Source organism: Enhydra lutris, unplaced genomic scaffold, assembly GCF_002288905.1.
Source record: "Enhydra lutris kenyoni isolate GAN:26980312 unplaced genomic scaffold, ASM228890v2 scaffoldscaffold9, whole genome shotgun sequence".
NCBI classification, from domain to species: domain Eukaryota; kingdom Metazoa; phylum Chordata; class Mammalia; order Carnivora; family Mustelidae; genus Enhydra; species Enhydra lutris.
Genome location: NW_019154093.1, coordinates 80,053,903 through 80,067,666, shown reverse-complemented (window position 1 = coordinate 80,067,666; position 13,764 = coordinate 80,053,903). Strand labels below are relative to the sequence as shown.

At 45.7% G+C, this 13,764-nt stretch overlaps 1 long non-coding RNA gene across 1 annotated transcript; it reads left to right on the top strand.

Annotated features, from left to right (window-relative positions):
- Positions 1–6,381: 6,381 nt before the first annotated feature.
- LOC111143631 lies at positions 6,382–12,664 on the top strand. The gene is made up of 3 exons (XR_002640339.1): positions 6,382–7,049; positions 8,429–8,551; positions 12,252–12,664. It is a non-coding gene; the product is annotated as an uncharacterized LOC111143631 (long non-coding RNA).
- The last annotated feature ends 1,100 nt before the right edge of the window (positions 12,665–13,764 follow it).

Genomic DNA, 13,764 nt, shown 5'->3' with positions numbered 1-13,764 from the left:
GAGAAGAATGAGGCACAAACAAGTCAGCTGCAAGAGAAAGGGAGCAGGGGACGACAGTAAAAAGACTGTTGCCCCAAACGACTCCTCAGTCCCGTTTTTATTAGAGACAGACAGTAATCAGAAGAGCGGGAAAAGGCTACACATTAATCATATGCCTTGTAGATAAACAAGAAGGAAGGCAAAATATGTCTGGTCAAGCAGTAAAAGTTTATAGTTGAGCAAGCAGATTCAAAGGACTTAATCTAATTAGCCACCAGGGCTCTTGGAGGGGAGGGGAGATAACAGAAAAATGAAGCAGGCGGCGGTCCACCCTGAGCGGGCCGGGCATCCCCAGCTGCTCGGCTTCAAGACCGTATATCGTCCTCTCCCCCAGAAGCCTGTTGCCAGTATGTGTTTTTCTCGAGGCTATATCTAAACATGCTTGGTAACTAGTAGAATTTCTCATGGGTTATATTTTAAGTAATACATTCTGAGGGACAGTTACATTTCCCCCTTTTTGTTTGTGCAAAAGTGGGAAAGTTGATTTTGTAACTTTTTGATTCATCAGTCATTGGAGGGATTTTTCGAGTGCATCTGAGGACTAAGTATAAAAAGATTATAGCAATAAAAAGAATAATCATTTTACCTATAATGCCAAGACCAATTTGTTTAAGTAGAAGGGTTTAAATTAGACAGAATATTGTTAATTTTTTGTGCGAAACTTATTTCTGGAACTGATTGTAATGAGTGAGTAATGCCTTGAATAGTATTTTGAAGTTGTTTAATATCTAAAGTTAGTTTATCCCCATAATGATTGGTAATATGACAGCGAATTTTGATCCATGATATTTCTGATTTATCATAGGCATGGGGAGTAACACAGAAGGAAGAAACATTTCAGTCACATAAAATGTGAAGCCTAAGCTTTATATTTTGAAGATCATCTCCTATATATATTGTGGCTGCATCTAAATCAGAGATACTTTTATTTAATTTTTGATCTATGATCATTTGTTGATTCCAAGCTTTGCTTGCATTTTCGTGCCACTTTTGTACAAATTGTGTGGTTTATATAGTTTGATGCAAGGCTATTTTTGCAGTGGTAGCTGTAGCAGTAATGGCTATCATTCCTAAAATAGCTGTTAGAAGCAACCCAAGAAATCTTTTTGTTCTATGGACCCAGTCCTTTAAAACTGTTAAAAGTACATGTATATCTATCTGGAGAGCTTTCCCAACCACGGTGGTATTTCACCGGTAACCAGAGGCCTATTCTTCTTCTAGCTATGAGAATGATAGAATTGTCTGTATAAACATTTTTATTTACACAGGTGAACATTTTACATCTGGGACAGTTTATTTTTCTATTGTTATGATCAAAAGTCATTTTTCCAAGAACAAAAACATGGGGATCTCTAACACATGCTCTTACCCATTCTTTTTTAAACAGGAAAAGGGAGAATGTATAGTTATTAGACTGATAAATGTAAGAGCTGTTCCAAACTCTTATGTGATTTAAAGCAGTGGTGACTTTTTATAAATTTTTTTGTCTTTTATGATAATTAACAAAAGGGGATGGCGCCGAAAGTCCTTGCCCATGCCAGGTCAGAGGCTCATCTCCTGAGGTTAAGGTTTGTGGTAAAATGAGATCACCAAAAACTTGCTATTTAAAATTTTGATGAGAGGAGCAGGGTCTCCCAGTGCAATTGGTGACTGCCATCCCCTTAGGGGACCAGTCCCATATAATCCCATAGGAATCATTAATAATGATACTGGGGTGAGAAGCTTGACAATCTTCTCATCAAGGGCGAATTTTCTTATTAGACCACATTTGTGTCAGTGTGCATTCAGGAGTAGGGGGTGCTGCTGTGTTATAGCTAGGACCCCGATATTCATTGGCTAGGAATCCTTTAGTGGAGAGTAAATGTAACTGAACTTTCATCAGATAATTATTAGTAGGAAAGTCCACCAACCATCTTTGATCATCAGGGATAAGACAACTGGAATGATTGCCAATACATATTGGTCTATTTTGATATCCTAAGGTAAGATTAATGTTTGTGCCCTCCTCTAGGGGCAATAGTGGCAATCTAGGATCCAAAATTCCAGGTACCCATTTTGAGGCATTTAAATAAATTGTTACTATATTTTTTCCCCCACTCTACTGGATGGAGCAGGGGAGGATTGGGTATATAAGCCCAATAAGTAAAGTTATCTATCCGTGCATAACATCCAGGAAGACTTACAGCTACCATGAGTGCCATCATATCTACATCAGATGTAGAAACAGTAGTAGTTTCAATATGCTGTAAAACATACACTGTTTATAAAGAATCAGATAACAGATTAAATGTAGAAGAAACATATTGAAACAATGTAATAACTGCCATTAATTTTGATTTTTGTGCTGAGAGACCGGTAGGAGATATGATTTTTGAGGTAAGACCATCGCAACATTTTTTAAAAATAATTTTTGACCCTTAAATTTTTATAAGGTTGTTGAAGGTGGAAGGTCTCATCTTTTGTAACTTCTTCCTGCTGAATAGGGGCATAGAGTTGTTCTTGGATTTTTTATTTTTTCCATTAAACAGTGCATTCTCATAGGACGGCGGAGCCAATGGCAGCAGTGCCATTTGCACCTTTTGTTCTGTTATTGGAAGAGGAGGAGGAGATTCCTCCTTTATATATTCCTTTATGATGGCCTCAGTAATTTCTTTCTCCTCCTGGATGGCATGTTCAGGTTCCTCTTTTTTAGTTTCTCTTGAACATTCATTATTGCTCTCTGAATCAGGGGTTTGTAAAGGCTCCAAAATGGAGCAAATGAGGGTCCAAGTAGACCACATAGTAATTGGAATTGGTTTTTCTTTTTCTTCTTCTTCTTCTTCTTTTTTTTTTTTTTTAAGATTTTATGTATTTATTTGACAGAGAAAGAGAGATCACAAGTAGGCAGAGAGGCAGGCAGAGAGAGAGATGGGGAAGCAGGCTCCCTGCTGAGCGGAGAGCCCAACTGGGGGCTTGATCCCAGGACCCTGAGATCAGGACCTGAGCTGAAGGCAGAGGCTTTAACCCACTGAGCCACCTAGGCGCCCAGAATTGGTTTTTCTTTAGCATGCAAAAGTTTTAAGTTTTGACCTACTTTCTCCCATGTCTGTAAATCTAAAGTCCCTAACATAGGGAACCGGGAGCAATGTTCTTTAATTACTTTTAAAAGCTCCACGAGTTGGCTCTTGCTGACTTTTGCTCCTCCCGCCTTTAGGAGCTGTCTCAGTAAGCATACGTAAGGGCGGTAATCGTTTGTGCTCTCTAGATTACCCATACCCTGCAATAAGTACCCACAACTCACCATTGGGAAAAAGGCACGGCCACGCAAAAACTCACATTGGGGCTTCTTCCCCTGTTTCATTTCTGGTCCCTGTTTGGGCGCCACTTGCCGCTTCCTGACGGGGCGCATGAGAGAAGAATGAGGCACAAACAAGTCAGCTGCAAGAGAAAGGGAGCAGGGGACGACAGTAAAAAGACTGTTGCCCCAAACGACTCCTCAGTCCCGTTTTTATTAGAGACAGACAGTAATCAGAAGAGCGGGAAAAGGCTACACATTAATCATATGCCTTGTAGATAAACAAGAAGGAAGGCAAAATATGTCTGGTCAAGCAGTAAAAGTTTATAGTTGAGCAAGCAGATTCAAAGGACTTAATCTAATTATGCTTGGTAACTAGTAGAATTTCTCATGGGTTATATTTTAAGTAATACATTGTTCTGAGGGACAGTTACAAAATTATTTTAAAAAATAAGTGTATGCAGGGTCTGAGAAACCATTAGCATCGAGCTTCCGACTTGCAAGTGGCCCACCCACTAGCTAGCTGTCCAACTTCAGACAGGTCTGGCATGGACCACGTGGTGGTGACCATTGCGTAACTTCCCTCAGCTTTTAAAGGCAGTTCCCTCCGCTCCTTCTTCCCACTTTTCTGATCATTTTTCCTATGCTACCATGGAGCAACTGGACAGTGGCTTTCTGTCCTTCTTTTTGAAACAATAATTTTCTCTCCCATCTCATTAATTCTGGGTAATGAGCATAGCTTCAAGGGCAAGAACCATGAAAAAGGAAGGGATGGATGGATCTATGTAAAGTTTGAAACTTTCGTACACAAAAACCCATAACGGGAGCCTGGGTGGCTCAGTGGGTTAAGCCTCTGCCTTGGGCTCAGGTCATGATCTCAGGGTCCTGGGATCAAGCCCCGCATTGGGCTCTCTGCTCAGCAGGGAGCCTGCTCCCCCATCTCTTTATGCCGGCGTCTTTGCCTACTTGTAATCTCTGTCAAATAAATAAATAAAATCTTAAAAAAAAAAACCACATAAGAAACACTAAAAGACAAAGGAGTAAAAGGGCAAATAAATTGCAAGATGTATGACAGAGGTTAATAAAATTAAAATTTTTTTGTGTAGATGTAGAAAGAAAAGATGGACACCTTAATGTTAAAAATGGGTCAAGGTTGTAAAAGGGACAATTCACAAAAGAAGAAAAATACAAGTGAACAATTAGGCCATGAAAAAGTAATCAATTTAGTAATAAATCAAAAAAGCATGTTTTAACATAGATTTTCATCTTTCATTTAAAAAAATTAAAATATACAGTGTTATGATGGTGGAAACAGACCCCCTTGTGCATGGCCAGAAGAAATGCAGACGGGTGTAGAATTTTTGGTGGAAAATTTGCCAGTGGGAATCACAAGCATCAAAAATACTGATATTTTGACCAAACAAGTCCACAACAATGATTTTATCCTCTGGAGATAAGGAAGGACTTACAAGACTTGCCTATAAGTCTGTATACTGTAGTATTTTTTTACAAGTCAAAAGTGGAAGTGATTTAAACATGCCAGAGGAGGAAACTGGTTAAACAAATCATGATGTGGACAAACTGAATATGGGGGGAGGTCACAATAAACAGTATGATCCCATTTCTGCTTCTCAAAGAGTGTGTTGGGTTTGTGTTCTGGAAGGTTGTCCAGCAGGGGTTGGTCCCTGTGTGGGCTGATCATAGCTATTTTCTGTTGAACTTGGTTATTGCTGCGCTTCTAGTATTTCTAACTTGAACAGATACTGCTTTTCCATGGAAATTGCTTTACACTTTGATTCTCAAGTGGAAGTTCCAGCACTGTGGGTGGGAGCCGTCCCTGTCTTTAAGTGAGAGGTTCTGGGAAAACCTGGCCGGTGACTCATCCCAGTTTCTCCTTCACCACCCTTGCTGACATCTGGGCTTTCTCCTGTTCTGAATTCATGGACCCTTTTTCTTACCCAACTAATGCTCCCGAGGAAGTAGACTAAAGGGAAGGCAGTAAGAAGTGGAGCAGGAGGAGGAAGAAAAAAAACATTCTCAAAGGTTTCTTTAGGACCAGCTCCTATCCCTGACCGGGGACATGCCTCTGGCCCTGACCCCCACCGCCCTAACTCCAAGTCAAGGGAACACACTAGTGAGATCCAGGCCGTGCTGACTCTGTGGCAGTTCACACCCAGGTAAACGTCATCAGTTGTCAGATTTTAGAGCAGAAGGAAACTCAGGGAGAGATCTGGTCTCCACATTTCAGTGGAGGGGCTTGAGTCCAGGAGGCCCAGTTCAATTCCGAATCCCCAGCCTCTGGGACACTGTCTTCTTCCTACTGAGACCTCAGGGTCACCTTGGCCTCCCTTGACTTAGGAATCACTAAGTTTGGTCCTGCCTTCCTTCGAGGCCTCCATCTCCTCCCTTTGGTGCTTCCCACAGGCCCCTCTTCATACCTTCCTGCAAGCTCAGGGGAGAAGCATGAGAAAGGAGGCCACATGTAGTATTTGCTCCTAAAACCCAAGGATGCCTTGTCTTCAGGGGTGATCCGAAACGCCACACCCTGAGTCTGTTGGCAGCCCGGACCGGTCCGTGTCAGCTGGGTCGTATCCAGACAGTCACGTCAGAACCAGTGGGGCGTTCTCGAAAAGGTGGCCCCTCAGGCATATTCATGCTGGGGGACCCCCCCTTCTCTGAGAGCCTCCTCCTCCTCCTAAGTCTTACCTCCTCCGGGGTGAAAACTGAATTTTCTTATCTTTTTGTGTCTCCCGCCCACACAGCAGGGAGGACAGAATCAGCCCACGGAAACCGTTTCTGTGTGAAGTCTGGGTTCCTGAGATGAGCATCACCAGCTTGGAAGTCCCCCAGAGGGTAAAGGCTTCTGAGAGTAGGGGTGCCGACGGCCGGTGGCCAACCGTGTAATCATGTGATTGTAGAGAAGCGGCTCTGAGCCACACCGACCCAGCCCACCCCCTACCAGACATACGGATCCAAGCATGCAGCTCGGGCCGCTGAACTTCAGTTTCCACATTTGTGAGAGAGGACAAAGGCTTCCTTCTCCAGTTCGTTTTGAAAGTCAAGTGAGGTGACGTGTTGGGCATCCAGGGCGGTGCCTGGCCCCAGAGAGACCCTCAACAGCTGGGAGCTTTCTTTCCTGTTTGCCGCCCCATTCCTCGTAGAGGGGCCTACTCAAGTGAAGAAGCCAGGGGACAAACTTGAGAAGCTTCACCCTCAGAAATAAGCCTGGAAAAGCCTGAGGCTCTCGGGGCCTCTGAACACTCACCAGCAAGCAAGTCGGGCATTTTTAGGCCAGCGGGAACTAGGAAATTTGATGAGGTTCCTTAGGCCTGGGTTACTTGCCTCTTTTGCTTTTGACTTTTGTACCTTTCCTTCCCCGATTTCTTCCTCAGGGTTGTTCGGCTAGAAGGCCTGGGAGTCGGTGATCTAAGGAGCTGTGAGGCAGAGCACCTCTGGGCTGCCAGGCTGGGACACAAGGACACAAGGGAACACACGGGAACACAATGACACAAGAAGGAGTAGAGACGATAGACTGAGGCCTATCCTGAAGCCGGGTGCAGGAGCATGGAGGAGGGCAGAGGTCGGGGTGGGACTCAGAGCGGCCTACATGGCTGGAAGCCCAGGCGGGCGCTCCAACACACAGCAAGAGCCCAATAATTGCTGGTTGTAGAAACAACTGAACAGAGAAGGTGAAGGAAGGGTTGGTGTGACAGAATTCCAGCTGGAAGACCCGCTGGTAAGATTTGCTTTGGAACTTTTCCCACTTGCCACCTGTGTGGTCTCCAGGGTGTGAGTCTGGGTCCCGTCTCTAACCGTGCGGTGTGGGAGGCAGCATCCCTCTGCCTGCTCGACTGAGATCAAAAGGTCGTGGTGAGGGCCAGATCAAGTGACCCATGAGAAAGCTACACTGCACCCTGGAAGGGTAGGGACAGTGCCAGACTGGTGGGAGTGGCCATGAGAAACGGGCGGGGAGACCAGCCAGGGCAGGTTTCTGCGATCCAGTTCAGCCTTGGCGGGATCCCACAACGGGAGAGAGGCTAATTGCTTCGGGGTCAGCTGCGGAAAAGAGAACCATCACCTCAGGGCAACCCAGGAAATCCATCCCCTTCCGGCAGCTTCTAGGGCTGCCCGGTTTCTAAGGACCTCTGGGCAAAGTCTCTGCCTGTTTCTGCCACCCTCTGGCCAGAAGCTGAACTGCACCCTTGCTAATTTCTCTACCGATGGTTAGAACACCTCACCTTTGCCAACAGTGTGTATTGGCATAGTGTTTTCAGGTTATACGCATTTCCACCCTCAAAAATGACATTCTGTCGTTTTTGCAAAATATCTTTGCAGTATAAGCATTTTTGTAGTTGAGCAAACCAAAGCTTGGAGAAGCTAAATGAATTTCTGGGGAGACTCAGCCGGGAGATGAGTCCAGAGTCTCTAAGACCTATGTTCTTTATACTGTCACCAGGGTTGTGTCATTTAGCTCTGCCACTACTCTGGCCATTCTGAGTCTGAGCATGGTGTTCTCCCGACCTCCCTTCCCACCCCTTCCCTCCACTGTGGCCTCCAACTCCCCATACCCCATCTGTATCTGAGGCTGCCCAGGGCAAGGGGTGATGTATACGGCCCCCTCCTCACGGGGACCTCTGTTAGGGGAGGGAGGAGACAGGCTCCCAGGAAGCCAGGTACCCTTGAGAAGAACCCCAGACTGGTACAGGTGGAATTCCCAGCTCAAAGGCACTCCAGCTGGGAGAGGTGGTGCCCAAGCTGGACCTTGAGACACCGGCAGAATACAAGGTTTTTAAGAGGTCAGTGAAAGACAAGGAGGCGCAGGGCTCAGCAGGCGGGCAGCTCAGACACCAGGGAGCTTCTGGTGGAACGGGGTCCCTTCGGTTTGGCAGGGGAGAGAGGCAGGCAGGGCAGCTGCCATCAGAGGTTGCAGAGAAGGATGAAACTCACTATTTTCTAAAGGCTGTCGGTTCTTCATCTTTCACTTGAGAACTAGGACTGTGACAGGCATGTATTTGTTTGCTTCTAAGGATAACAGCAAAACCGACACTTTGTTTCATAGTATTCATGTGTTTTTTTCCGGGAGTATTTATTGACAGGCTGCTACCCTTGTTCCAGGCCCTCCCAGGCCCTGGGGGCCCTATGGACTCATGGAGCTCACCCTCTCAGGGGCACAGATACTCAACAACATGGACAAGTAACATCGAAGTATTTGGGGTGTGACAACGGGAGGAAAACGAGGTAAGCAAGGGGAGTGGAGGCCAACTGGGGCCTTTGGTCTTTGAGCAAGGACAGCCGCAAAGGTGGTGGCGAGTGAAGACTGAAAGGACCTAAGAGGCGGTCGAGTAGGACTATGGGGGAGGAGTCCTCCCGAGCCTGTGGGCAGAAGCCATGCCTGGTGCGTGTGGGGGACAGGGAGGATTAAGTGGGGAGAAAAGGGAGGGGCAGGCAGGCTGGCCGGATGGGAAGTCACAGGGTGGGGGGGGTTGTTCAATGCAGCCTGCCTTGCTGTCTGGTCCTTTCTGCTGAGTTGAAAGCAAGGGGAAAGGAAGCCTCTTTGCAGTCTACTCTAGATTTGACTGTGGAAAGGGAGGTGAGGCTGGTGGGGTGTGGAGTGGGTCCTGGGGTGCATGGCGAGCCACCACAACCATAGTAGAATAAAACCACCACCACCGTATCATGCTTGCAGAACCGTGAGCATGACTCTTCCGTGCCCTGCCATATCTGCAGCCCCACCAGTGAGACCCAATGTACTGAAGTGATACTGGTGACTTTTTTGGTAGGCTCAATGCCTGCACTGAGAAGGCTGGGGGACCATGGACCACAGCGCCCCACGTGGCCTCTGCATGTGCCTGGGGTCCTCACAGTGTGGGGGGCTCCTTCTCAGAAGGAGTGTCCCAGGAGTGGGCCAGCAGAGAGCCAGGGTTCCAAGAGGAGCCAGCACACCTGCCCAGCTTTTTGTGACTTAGCCTCACGAGTCCTGTAGCACCACACTGAAGTATGATTATGCTGTATCCGTCTTCGTTGGGCTCTCTTAGTATCACGTCCTCACGTTTCATCCACCCTGATACAAATGGCACGATTTTGTTCTTTTTAATGGCTCAGTAATATTCCATGGTGTATATCAACCATTCATCAATGAAAGAACTTTTTTTTCCATGTCTGGCTAGTGTAAGTAGTGCTGGGATGGACATGGGGTGCCTATATGCCTTTGAGATGGTGATTTCATTTCTTTCACATATATCCCCAGAAGTGGGATTACTGAATCACATGGTAGTTTTATTTTTAATGTTTTGAGGAAACTCCATGCCGTTTTCTAGAATGGCTGTAGCATCATGTCAGGCATTCTTATGACCAAAAACAAAGGGACACAAGAATACTGTAGAAGGTGTTGGATACGTCTGTTCCCTTGATCACGGGGATCGGGGTCACAGGTGTTGGCATACGTCCAAACTCAACAAATTGTGTACATTAAGTACGCACCATTCTTCAGATACTAATTATACATTAATTTTTTAAACAACCAAAACAAGAACAACAAAGGGGGTCTCCAGAAGGTCCCTGGAAAGAAGGCTGCCTCTGAGGCCTCCGCCCCCCTATGGGTTTTGTCTAATCCATCCTCCCACCCCCCAGGGGGCCGGGGCAGGGGCAGATACCAACGCTTGCCAAGCCTGTATTAATAAACTCTGAACCATACTGGCAGCTTTGTGGTTTGCTGCACCTTTTGCAGCCTGGAAAACGTTTTCCAATGAGAAGCCCCTGCTGTTTTATCTATTACATGTGAAACTGAGTAAGTCTCCACATGTCCACTGGGGGTTGGCAAGTAACATCAGAGTGTGCAGCAAGGGGAAAGGAATTAAAAAGGGAGCTAATGTTGTCCTCGGGGAATAGCTGGGGAAGGGGAAAGCCACTCTGGAAGAGGATTGCGGAGTGAGATTTTGCCATGTATTATGGCCACTCAAGGGCGGGAGAACATGTCTGTTGTCCTCGTCCCCAACATGTCAGAGGCAGCTGCAAAGAGTGTGGTGCCATGGACTGACTTACAGAGGGAATTTTTTTTTTTTTTTTTAAATCTCACAAGGCAGATTTGATTTCCTGAGAGCCATATGCTTGCTTTTTTTTTTCCTCCAAAAGTCCACAATCTCATGTGGGAAAAATTCAGTTTTATTGGCTTTTAGAGAAGAGGGAATTGGAAATGTTAGATAAATAGAGACCACATGGCCCAGAATTTCACAGCCTTCCCCCAAGCCTGTGGGTGGGTGGGTGTTAGGAAGTTGCAGATCTGTGGACAGAAGGGCACAACTGAAACATGCAAGGAAACAGGAAGTGTGAGATCTGGTCCCTGCTCTGTTGTTGAACACCTCGAAACCCCACTTTGCCTGGGGGCAAGGAAGAGGGGGCAAAGACCAATGTGAGCCTGGTATGAGCCTTGGGACTCAAAAGGGACTGTCAGGGGCCAGGAATCATTATTATAGGAGATGTAACTTACAATCTGACCAACGCTAAGTTATCCATTTGTCCGCTTTTAGAGCAAATACTGTTTAAAGCCTGTGTTAGGATACTTTGTCTGCAAGGTGCGCAAAGGCAAATGAAAAATACCTTACTCAAAGTATTTGAAGGGGGTCAAATAAGTGATTAAATAAATAAGTCATGGGAATGTAATATACAGCATGGTGACCAGAGTTAATAACACTGAATTGCATATTTGAGAGATGCAAAGACTAGATCTTCAAAATCCTCACCATGAGAAAAAAAAAACAAAGCCTTGCATAACCGTGCAGAGCAATGGATGTGGCCAGGCTTATGGTGGTGAGCATTTTGCACAACGTATAAATACTGAATCATTATGTTGTCCACCTAAAACTAATACAATGTTATATGTCAATTATACCTCAATAAAAAATGTTTTTTAAAAAGCTAGACATAAAGTTACCATATGATCTAGCAATTCCACTCCTGGGCATGTACCTTAGAGAATTGAAAACATTTGTCCACACAAAAACAGCAAACGTCATGCTTAGTGGTGAAATACTGAGCATGTTCCCTAAAAAAAAAAAGAAAAGACCTTACTCAAAATAGGGAGATGATTAGCTCTTGCATTCATCCAGTCAGTCAGTCTGTAAGCTGACAGCACTTTTTTGAGTATCCGCTAGGTGCTAGTTGCTATTCTAAGAATTCCATCAGAATGGCCCCCATTTCTCATAGGATGTATATTCTAATGGGGGAGATACAGGGAAGAATAGCCACGTGAATGTATACATTTTCAGGTGGTGCTAAGTGCTATAAAGAAAAATAAAGCAAGACCAGAGGTTGCAGAGTGATGGGGGAAGTGCCATTTTAGGGCTGAAGGTCAGGGATGGCCTAACTGAATAGGCAACAGCTGAGCAGAGAGTCCTGAAGGAAAGGAGTACATCATGCAATGGTCTGAGAAAGAGCGTTTCTGACAGCAAGTGCAAAGGCCCTGAGGTAGGAGTTAAAGGGTTAGTGAGGATGGAGTGGGCTGAGGTGGGGTGAGGGTGGTAAGAGATGAGGTCAGAGGGGAACAGGCAGGTCAGGAAGGGCCTGAGAGACAAGCTAAGGATCTTGGGATTGAATGGAGAGTTTTAGGGGTTTCTGAGCATAGCACTGGTGTTATCTGACTTCGGATTTTAATAGGGTCTCTGGCTACATAAAGGATAGGACTGGAGGCCCTGTGAGGGCTGTGGTGACGGTCTGAGCCAGAGGACCAGGTAAACATCAGCAGATAGACAAGAAAGGGTTGCATTAAGTGTTCATCTCAAAGGCCGTGCCAGTGGGATTTGCTTCTGGGTCATATGGGTATACGATAAAGGTCTAGGAGCAGTTCAGGCACAGCTGAGTCTGTGAGCTCAGATAACAAAATTGGGACTCTGTCTTTCTGTAGCTCTTGGCTCTGCTTTTTCTGTACTGTCTTCATTTTCAGGTGGGCTCTTCCATATGGTGGTAAACAGTCACCGGCACCTCATGGCCCGCTCATGGAAACTTTCTCAGAAGAGCAAGGAAGCTTTTCATTCCAGAAGTCTTGAATAAGTGTCCCTCTCTTGGCTCGTTGGTCTGAACAGTGTCATGTACTCACTGCTGAACCAGTGAGAATAGCCAGAAGATGGAGCTACATGGACTGGGCTGGGCCTGAACCACATACTCTATTCCTAGAGTGCTGGGTAGGACTGGCTTCCTTTCAGCATCTGGGGAGACACAGATAATGGAAACAAAACCAAGAGTGATCATTGAGAGAAGGAGACTGGATGTGGCTGACCGCTAGGGTCCACTACCTTCCGGGAGAATTTAACAGGGCATCCAGTGTGAAAGGAAAGGGGTACACATCAACGATCCAAGTCAGTGAACTATCACAGATGGAGGCTGAGGGCGAAGAGAGGTGGGAGATATTTCTAGAATAGTTTAGACAATGATGCCACTAGAAATGGGGACCATGGGATCCAAAGCACGTTTCCATTGCAAAGGGGTGAAGTGACAAGTTAGAGAGGGAGATGGGAGAGAGAGAGACCCATAAATGGCTAACCCCAAGTCAAGGCAGAATGAAATCAATATTAAATAAGAAGAATAAGCAAAATACACAGGAGAAGCTCTAATTGTGATGCCTGCGGGTCAGAGATGGAGAGACAGACAATAGACAGGTAGACATTTAGATAGGACTCTTGGCAGCCCAGGAGTGGAGTTTCACTGTCATTGGTAATGAGCACTTAATTATCCTCGGCCATGACCCCGCGAGGTACGGAGCACCATTTCAGTTGTTAGTTTCACCATCGGTTTGTGTACCAGAGCTGCTAATAGGGACCCCATCTGACTGTGCCTGTTCCCCCTTCCTTCTTGCCCCAGGCACAACCTTCTGTTCCAGCAGGGAGAGAGCCAGGGGAAGAATTATCTGTCACGGAGGGGCAAAGAGCACTTGGTTTGGCTGTGGAGGGAGGACTGGAGAAAGCTGGATGGTTTTCAGGGAAGAAGCGTGTGGCCAAGGGGGGAGGTCCCCCCCCCATAATTAAAGACCAGCCCAGCACTTCTTCTAGAGAAGAAACAAAATGCAATCAGTACAACTTCCCCAAAGACTGCTGGGAAGCTCCAGAGAAAGAAATACTCTCCTGTCTGCTGAGAAAAAAAAAGAGAGAGAATTAAACAAGAATATGCCGCATCAGTTAAAGCTTCCCAGGAAAAGATAAGAGTAGCGAAAAAAATCAGAATTGGATCACACCAGCCAAAGCAATTAAGGAGAATAAGATGTGCTTTTACAAATATCAGGGGAAAGGAGATTATAGAGAGGAAATAAGACTTAATAAATGCAGAGGACCATGAAATTAATGATGACCACAAACGGTTGAGATACCCAATTCATTCTTTGTTAGCCTTTAACTAGGAAAACAAAGAAAAGAAATGGAGCAATTACAAAGTGAGGACACCTTGAGGAAAGAGTGGGGTAGATG